This window comes from Branchiostoma belcheri, unplaced genomic scaffold, assembly GCF_001625305.1.
Source record: "Branchiostoma belcheri isolate BF01 breed outbred unplaced genomic scaffold, Haploidv18h27 scaffold69, whole genome shotgun sequence".
NCBI classification, from domain to species: Eukaryota; Metazoa; Chordata; class Leptocardii; order Amphioxiformes; family Branchiostomatidae; genus Branchiostoma; species Branchiostoma belcheri.
Genome location: NW_017804342.1, coordinates 168494 through 179096, shown reverse-complemented (window position 1 = coordinate 179096; position 10603 = coordinate 168494).

Below are 10603 nucleotides of genomic sequence, written 5' to 3'. Positions count from 1 at the left end.
TTAGTCTGCCAAAAATATGGTATCTTTGTGTGAGGTCGAGCCCTTATTATCTCCATTCAATGACCCATTGTAATCACAGCTCTAACTCAAAATATTCTAGTAGTGGCTTTGTGCAAGAGGACTCAATTCAGTATTGAACCTCATTGCTATGTGTGAGGTCGGGGCCTTGTTAGCTTATTTCAATGGCCCTTTGTAGTATACATCCGTATTTCCCCATACGAGATCCTATTCACAAACTTTTGTAATAAAACCACAGGTACCACACATTTAAATCATGTCAAGGAAAGAGGGAAAATCTACTTTGTACATTGTCCTAATCCTATACACCTTCCCCCGGATACATGTCACCAGTGGATTTTCATGGATGTAAACATGTTTAGACGGAACATGTAACGTATGGAATAATCTCCGAATCCATTCAAAAAAGGCAGGAAAGGCTGAATTTCAAAGATACCCGAGTAAGCCCATCATTCCGTCTGACAAGTGAGACGCCACAAACCATTTATTCAATCAAAAAATTGTACAACAGCAGGAAATGCTGATGCAACCCTGAATTGTGTATTCGATTTTTACAATTGGTTAAAAAAAAAACAAGCACACAGAAACACACTATATACAAATATGTACAAACACCATTCAATCTACAACAGGAAACAGCAGTGCTTCTTGGAATTCATTTCAAAACCAAATGTCGTTTAATTAAAAGTAAAACCTGTCTCCTGTGATGACACGGAGGCGGTGGAAATGAAGGTGGGAAACTAGCATGACAGAACCAAGTGTAGTAAGGAAAGTTGAATGAAAGATTCATGAGCATAACTTGCACTGTGTAACGTTTGGAAACTCCTTTCATAAAAGACAGGAAAGGCTGGATTTCAAAGATAACCGAGTAAGCCCATCATTCCGTCCGACATGTGAGACGCCACAAACCAACAGTGCTTCGGGGAATTTATTTGAAAACCAAATGTCGTTTGCAGGTAAACCCTGTCTCCTGTGACGACACGTAGGGGGTGGTAATGAAGGCGGGAAACTAGCATGAACCTGTCAATTCTGCAGTTTAGGCCGATTAGAAGATGAAATACATTTCACCATAGATTGCCCCTTGTATAGTAGAGATAGATTCATATTTTTTAGCCATGTATTAAGTATATTTAGTAAAGAGAAATTTGTATTCCTTTTAACTTTTGATAAACCTACTCTAAGTAATCTCACAGCCGCATATATCCATACAATCACTACCAAGCGAGATGAAGCCGAAAAGAATAGAAATTAGACATTTATTTACACTCTTATAATTATGTTCATATATTTGTAATGTATATGTTTATGTTCATGTTCTGTACCCATGCGACCTGTACTTAGTTCTGTAGAACACAAATGTACAATAAAGGTCTTCATTCATTCATGACAGAACCAACTGTAGTAAGGAAAGTTGAATGAAGATTCTTGGCACTGTGTAACGTAAGGAAACTCCTTTCATAGCCCGAAGACAACAACCGCTGGAGTTCAAAGATACGCGAGTAAGCCCATCATTTTGTCTGACTTGTAAGACGCCACAGATCAGCGAGACTTCCCCGAAGTCATTTGAAAACCAAATGTCGTTTGAAAGAAATCTGTCCTGTGATAACGTCATCGGTGAGTGGAGGCTGTGGAAATGAAGGCGGGAAAGTGGGATGGCAGAACCAAGCGTAGTAAGGAAAGTTGAATGAAGATTCATGGCACTGTGTAACATATGGAAACTCCTTTCATAACCTGAAGACAGCAACGGCTGCAGTTCAAAGATACGCGAGTAAGCCCATCATTCTGTCTGACTTGCAAGACGCCACAAACCAAAGCCAAATCATGACGTTTGAAAGGAACCTTTTAAGAATTCTCTCCAGGGAATACGTCATTGCTTAGCGGGGGCGGGGGCTGAAATGAAGGCTGGAAAGTGACAGAACCAAGTGAAGTAAGGAAAGTTAAATGAAAGATTCATAATCAGATTTTGCACTGGGTTAGACAGAACATGGAACGTAGTGAACATGGCTTTGGACAATGTACCTCCTAGAGTGTATTTCTTTTTAATTATTAAGTACGTTACGTTGATGAAGGTTGGACATCCAGGTACTGAGATACCCAGTTTTCAAAACCTATTCAGTTGCTTGAGTAACAATTTTCTTGTGTATCTATTGTACGTTGTTTCATTGTTCCCATGTCTTTGTTACCTGTAATTAGCCCTATGGTATGAACATACAATAAATTTATTACATAACATAAAACTTAAAAAAGGCAGAATTTCAAAAATACCGAGTAGGCCAATTAATCCGTTTTGCGTCACAAACCAGCAAGACTTGGTGGAATTACTTGATCATGAAAGCCAAATCTCCTTAAAAAACCTTTTACAAATCTCATGGGATGACGTTATCGTACCTTGAGCCCCAGACTGGGTATCGAACCGTCAGTCAGTTCCTTCGGCGGCCTAATGCAGTAAGCCCGCCGGTCTAAATTGGCACTACGGTCGGTCGGTAAAACGGTCCGATATCCAGTCTGGCTCCCAGGGTACCGTCATCGGTGAGCGGAGGCGGGAAAGTGTCATGACAGAACCCAGCGTAGTAAGGGAAATTGAATGAATATTCCCATTAATCAGATTTTGCACTGTGTAGTAAAAAAACATTCATTCATAAAAGATGGCAGAGGCTGAAGTTCAAAGATACCCGAGTAAGCCCATTATTCCGTCTGACTTGTAAGACGCCACAAACCAGCAAGATTTCGCGGAACTCATTTGAAAACCAAATGACGTTTGAAAGAAACCTTTTAAGAATCTCTCATGGGAATCCGTCATCGCATAGCGGGCCACAAACCAGCTTCGGGGAATTCATTTCAAAACCAAATGTCGTTTGCAAGTAAAACCTGTCTCCTGTGACGACACGTAGGCGGTGGAAATGAAGGCGGGAAACTAGCATGACAGAACCATCTGTAGTAAGGAAAGTTGAATGAAGATTCATAGCTATATTTTGCACTGTATAACGTATGGAAACTTTATTCATAAAAGACGGGTAAAGCTGAAGTTCAAGGATGCGCGAGTAAGCCCATTATTCCGTCTGTCTTACAGCAAGACTTCGCGGAATTCGACAAAGTCGTTTGAAAAACGTTTTTGAATCGTTTCATGGGAAAACGTCATTCGGTGAGTGGGGATGGTGGAAAAACTGGCGGGAAAGTGGGATGACAGCATAGTAAGGAAAGTTGAATCAAGGAAGTTTAAAACTAAATTGTATTCAACCTCCTTGGTTGAATGAAGATTCCAATAATCAGATTTTGCACCGTCTAGACAGAGCATGTGACGTATGGACCTTCACTCATTCATAAAAGACGACAAATTAAAGGCTGAACTCCAAAGATACACAGAAGTGGAATGACAGAGCCAAGCGTGGTTAGGTAATTTTGAATGAAGATTCCAATAATCAGATTTTGCTCTGTCTAGACAGGACATGTACTACATGACGTAGGGACCTCCACTCATTCACAAAAAAGGACGGCAAAGATTGAATTCCAAAGTTAGCCAAGTAGTCAACAGATGACTTGTATGGCGACACAAACCAGCAAGATTTCGCGGAATTCATTTCAAAACCAATTGTCGTTTAAAAGATAAGAAGCCAGTCTTCTGTGATTACATCATAGGTGAAAGTGGCATGACAGAACCAAGTAGTAAAGAAAGTTGAATGAAAATTCATGATCCTAATTTGCACTGCGTAACGTACGGAAACTTCATTCATAAAAGACCGGGAAGGCTGAAGTTCAAAGATACCCGAGGAAGCCCATCATTCTGTTTGACTTGTATGACGCCACAAACCAGCAAGATTTCTCCGAATTCATTTGAAAACCAAATGTCGTTTGCAAGAAACCCTCAGTCTCCAGTGATCGGTGAGTGGGGGCGGTGGAAATGAAAGCAGGAGATATATGGGATGACATAACCATGGAGGTAAACCTCCATGACATAACCAAGCGTAGTAGTTGAAACACGGAGAAAGAAGATCGATTATCATATTTTGCATGCATGTAACGCATGGAAACTCCATTCATAACCTGAAGACAGCAAAGGCTGGAGTTCAAAGATACGCGATGAAGCCTATTATTCCGTGTGGCTTCGCGGAATTACTACTACATGTACAAGGAATTTGAAAACCAAATGTCGTTTGAAATCGGTGAGCGAGGGCGGTGGAAATGAAGGCGGGAAAGTGGTATGACAGAACCAAGCGTAGTAAGGAAAGTTGAATGAAAGATTCCTCACCAGACCTGTGCCCGCAATTTCTACCGACCCGAGGATTGATCAAATATTCTACACTGAGCAGACTGGTACAAGCGATAGTAAATTCATCAGGGTTAGGGCTAATCTCAAAGCAGATCTTTTGGTGGCAAGAGTGTTTCAAATTGGCAAGAGTGTTTTAAATTGGCAATGCAGTTTCAAATTGGCAATGCAGTATCAAATTAGCAAGACTGTATCAAATTGGCAAAACAGTCTAAAATTGGCAAAACAGTATAAAATAGGCAAAACAGTATAAAATTGGCAAAACAGTATAAAATTGGCAAAACGGTCTAAAATTGGCAAAACAGTTTCAGGGCAGTGTTGGTTGGCGTTAAGATACTCGTACTTAAAAAGCCCTATAAAAATGCCTAAAAATACACCAAATATAAGCCGAAGCCTAAACCTCTGCTTGGAGAGTAGGATAGGATTCCCTTCAGCTTTTTCAACCCACTTCTTTCATATGTAGTGCTTATCGTCACTAGGAGCCCTTTTCACCTGGCCTTTTACGATAAGATGAAGTCTAGATCTTATCATTGAGGATTATCTATTTGATTATCTCGAAGTAGAACCATGCTCAGAACAGGAAATAAGATTATAGATGCGTTACAGTATCTCTCGCTGCCGGGGGCTAATGTGCCCCCTCCCCCATGCCCTACGTTATAAGTTTAGAAAATATGTGGGATGAATGTGGAACTAGCAAGGCTGATATTAGTTCTGGAGCAAATACGGCTCACTCTCACTACTCTACTTCCAACCGCCCATCCTGAAAAAGTGTGAAAAAAATAGCAAAAATGTCCCAACATTTCAGGTCATTTGGCCCCACAAAAAGATGTTGAATCAGTCTAAATCCATAAAAATGGCAGGAGAAGGAGGAGGAGACGACGAAACGCATGGGGAAAAGCAATATATTCCACACATTCCATCTACGGTACGGAGTGAAATATAATGCAGCAAGGCCCGCATTGCCAGATGCCTTATTTGGGCAAAAGGCAGAACTTCGAAAGTGCCCTGATTTATGATGGAGAGAGAGACAGGCATATGAATATTGTTATCAATCTTCTTGTTGACGTCGAACGCGTCACTTATCGGCTTGGTTCAGGTTCGGTGGAGTAGTGTTGAACGTCACCGATATCTTATCTAGCCATCCCATGTCCCATTTATGACGCAGGTGGGCGGGCGCCGGGGGAAAAACGGAATGAAGACCGTCCCTTTCTTGTGGATTCTGATGGTTTCAGATAGCCATCCCTGTCATAGTGGCTGTATATCATTATGTGTAAGCCACCGTGTGTTTCTCTTTCATAAATTTCTTTGAATGTTTTGTATGTTCTTAGTTTGTTGCCTTGGTTTTCTCTTCGTCCCTTTGCAGTTCTTATTTTTGGATATATCTTTGAATCTTTGTTCTAGTTCATTTAGATGAGAAGGTGTGTTTGAGTGACCGTTTACCCACAGCTAGGCTAAGGCAGATTTTATATGTAATGGGTGGTCACTTATGCGAAGTTTACATGGCTCTGCGATGTTCAAAGTTAACGTTTGCAATGTTTTAACATGAATCGCGGAATAAATGGTGAACATGACAATGAATATTATTGCATGTTCACGCCCGACATAGGCCAAATGCATTATTAGGTTAGATGACTGAGTTATAAGGATAGGAGAAAGAAGTACTTTATAACTATGAGGTATATATCTACAGGTCTCATGTTTTTAAACATGCGTAGACAAATATACATACATAGATTTTCAATGATATCATAGTTCCTAGATGATATGATATGCTTGAACAATTCACATTTTGTAAGACCGGAGCTGGGTGGTTAGATATTTCTTTCTCTACGTCTCCTATCAGTATAACACACAATTTAGCCACCAGACTCCTTCGCGGGCTGAATAAATAGTAAAAATCGGCCTAAAGAGAATATGATTGGCCAGCCATATGTAGCCGGTCATAAAATGACCAGTTTCCGTGCCAGGCAAACTAGTCCTTCTATGCCTACATATAACTCTCCTGGCCAATTACAGTCCTTTTAGGGCAATTTCTACTATTTATTCAGCCTGTAAAGGAGTCTGGTGGAGACTACATACAATGTACGTGTTAGAGCACACGTTTTCAGGGAAAACACATACGACCTCGGGCAAGCTGCCGACACCCTTAATCAGCCAAGCGAGCTTTTCCGTGTTGGAGATCGATTTGAAGATGTCGTCTGATTACTGCACTTCCTTGATGGCATTACTTCAGCAGAGTTTCCGAGAACTTAATTACCAACACCCAATTTATTTTTCTCGATACGTTGCCAGCTGTTCATCAGCTTGGTTAACCTCTCTTGTACGGAAGGATACTTCCATTTCACTGATTATACAGGTAGGCTACTAGCCCCCTTAGCAGGCTTGAGGGTTGGGCCTTTTACATACACTTATTGGCGTCCAGATTATGCACTTCTTTCCTTCGTATCTGTATTTTCTGGTATTGAAATAAAATAATTCCCGCAAACATCGCACGCACGCACGCACGCACGCACGCACGCACGCACGCACGCACGCACGCACGCACGCACGCACGCACGCATGCAACCAACCAACCAACCGGTACCAAGCAAGCAAGCAAGCAAGCAAGCAAGCAAGCAAGCAAGCAAGCAAGCAAGCAAGCAACCAACCAACCAACCAACCAACCAACCAACCAACCAACCAACCAATTAAAACCGACCAACCAACCAAACTTAAATCAACTGTAATTTCCAACATAAAAAATGGACTCATCCAGATTTTCGACTCTTCATCGCGTATTTTTGTCATGGAATGATCAAAGGGATGTAAATTCGTTAGCAGTCTACAATCTATGGGGTTTAAAATGCTCATCGTTTAAGCCTCCTTGCTACCATGACCTTGGGGGCCGGAATATATGGCTTACCCGTACCCAACACTTGACACCGTGAGCGGAAATGTTTCCCACCCCCTGCACTAAACTCAGCGCATATCCTTCCCCTAATATCAGTAGTAAAACCACAACTAGCCAAAGAGATCCAATATTTACACAATCAATGATGGTTTGAAATGTATGCAGGGCGCGGGGGCGGCATTTAGGGATATTTTGTACGTGAAAGCAAGGAGAGTACGTAAAAGCCCCAATTGTCTAATTTTCAACAATATTCCACCTACGTCAACCGGAGATTGTCCTCTATATTAATATTCATCCGGGGCCATCGCAAATCAGCATGGGGTATGGCCTGACGATTGTGATGTTTTACACCGCTTGTAAAGAGGAGGATGAAACCTGTCACCTCTATGACGTGCGTAGGCGAGGTTTGAGTCGTAAGCCGGATGAAGTTACCGAGAAGTCAAGAAAGTTGAATGAAAGATTCCCGAAGTAGGATTTTGAGGGCTCCAAGAATATTCATGAATGCGTTTGTCCTGTAGAGCATCCTCTATCAGACGAGCCTAATTAGTATAAGCCACTGAGCTGAGCTGAGTTTAGTGGAGACAGGGATTTTTACCTGTCCTCAACGGCCTAATTCTGACAACACCCATTGACGCAGGCACAAAATACACACCTTTCGGAAGAAAACATCCACTGAAGTGAAGACCAAAAGGATTGCGTATCACCAGGGCACAGGGCACAAGCTCGATGATCGTGTCTTAGATAGATAAACGACTGTCTTCCTTGACATTATCATCATCATCATCATCATCGCCACATTTCAGTATATTTACTTTAGTGGGATCGTGTAGTGCAAACGGTAGCGTGTCCAGCTCAGAACCAACAGGTCTCGGGTTCGAATGTGGGTTCGAATGTGCCTTGTCACCGATCTTGTGCCCTTGGGAAAGGCACTTTACGCGACTTTCCTGACTTCACTCAGGTGGAAAAGACCTTCGGCTACGGAAGTCCCTTGGATATGGAGGTCGTGTTTGGGGAGAGCCACAGCCCACGCACGTTAAGGAACCCACCACATCTTTCGAAAAGGAGTAGGGGCATGCCTCGGTGTGCGATGGTACAAAAGCGCTGCTGTGATTCAAGTCACCCAGACAGAGGCCTCTCGTATCAGCCACATGCAAGGCGATTTACATCATCACCCGGACGGAGGCCTGGCGAACCCCGTCTTGTATTCAGCTAACGAAAGGGTATATCACCTCGTAAAGGGCGATAGAAGCCCGACCAATACGGTTGACCGATGATGGTGACTGTAGCGCGTGTGGTTAACCATTGTCTCTCTGTTTACTCGCCCGTTGCTGTTGCTAGATTCACATTATGCCTTCATCGAAAATGTCGGAACTTTATTTATCTATTTATTTGAAATTGCAACATGGCAATGCAATGATGCCGCCAGGCAGCTGATAGCAGATATTGCGACATCATATACAAATATATGTCGGAACTTGAAATGTAGACATTTCTCAGTCTTAGAACTGAAACGCCACACAGATTTGTGCTTCGTATAGGAAGGTTCAGACTACACAGCTCTGTGTGCGGACAGTGACCCTTAAGCTTGTTTTTCTAACCTCTTTTCTTACCTCCGAGGTCAACTGTCCCAATATTTGAATATGCACAATGACGTCACCAGGACACTCTGACCAACAATTTTAAAGGCCTTTAAAGTACGAATCTTCTCTAAAACACTGTGTTATGTGTATGTATACCTTTGAAGTACCGCTGAAGGTACTACTTTGTCAGCAAATGATAATAAAAGACGTAAAATGTGTTGTTAGAGGACAAGACAAGTCTTCCGGGGGTGACCTAACAACATTCTTGAGTTATTTAGGTCGCGTGAAGCACATGTCTGCCCTCATGCGCCGAGCACATGGTCCCGGACCACGCTGGACTACATGTGTACGTACCCGGGCAGTGCCCAGGGCTTTACTGTCTTAGTACAAATTGATTGAGAATTCGAAGATTGTGGCCTTCTTACATGTTCCGTATTCTGACATCTGGCCCATAATGGATAATGACCTGCCTATTGGATACTGTCTTGTCTGTCGGTTGCGACTTTTCCACCAAAAGATCTTGGCGATAAAGGAAGCTCGGTTGACGTAAGGTTGGTAGAACTATACTTACGCCTTGTGTTATCATGTAAAGATTAACCACACAGAACTCATCTAGATAAGACGTAAGTCTTGTAATGGGCTCGGAGCAGCTAGTTAACTTTGAATAAGACAGCAGAATAGGCCGGAGCATTGGTTCGCGATTGATCAATCCTTCAATCACAGTTCCTGTGAAACGGCCGAGGTAAAACTTGGGCCGAGGTCACATCGGGGGGCCGGGGTTAGTCTCCACCAGACTTCTTTTGCGGGGTGAATAAATCGTAGAAATCGGCCTAAAAAGGGTACATTTGGGATTGTGTTCTTGCCACAAAAGCGCCACCTACATCAGCTACATAGAGCAGCGAGAAACTTAAGTCAGAGTCTATACAGGTTGTGTTGAAAGAAATCCTTAGACTACCCAGTACCTAATTACCAACCAGATAGAACTCTTTCTGTTGCCTGTTTTTGTTATCTGCTCGAGACACATGTACGTGTGTGTGTCACATGTACGTGTGTGTGTCACACTTATATCAATAGGAGTCAGTAGGGGGTTGCCTATTAAGGTGGTTTAATCCTCTTCAAGGAACTGTAATTACGCTTATAGCTCTGACTTGTTGTTCACATGGTAAATGGCTTTCGCAGCTGGCATTTCATACATCTGTCAGTATCTATTGTGGTGGAGAACAATTAAGCGTTATGTAGTATTCACCTTAATAGTTATATACAGAGATGAATACGTGAAGTTGTGAATGTGGTTTTTCCCATCAAACAGCCATCAGAGGTAATGGGTACAGTATTTGCGATTTGCTTGGTACATTGCAGGGCTAATACAAGAGTTCCACAATCTCATACCTTCGCCAAATGAGGTTAACCCTTGCGGGTGACGAATTATACAATTTTAATCATTGATTTTGTAAATAAGAGCCTCATTTGCATGGACTATGTCAGTTGATCATATTCTTCATCCAATGACAGCCTTATCATAACAAAAAGGCTATTTTAGCACTTCCTCATAAATTATGCAAATGAGGTCATGATTTGAATAAATTATGTTTGTTGATGTTCACCTTCACTTAACTTCCAAATGTGGCAAGTATGAAATTCGGGGTGTAGAAGTTACAACTATGAAATTATAAGAATTCCCATTAATTATGCAAATTAGGTCCTCATTTACATAATATATATCTTCAGATGTTTTTCTCGTTCTCAAGTAGATGTCACAAGTGTTTCATAGTTCTATTATCGAACAAAGCAGAGTTATAGAATTTCAATATTAATTATGCAAATTAGCGCCTGATTTGCATAATTGCCATC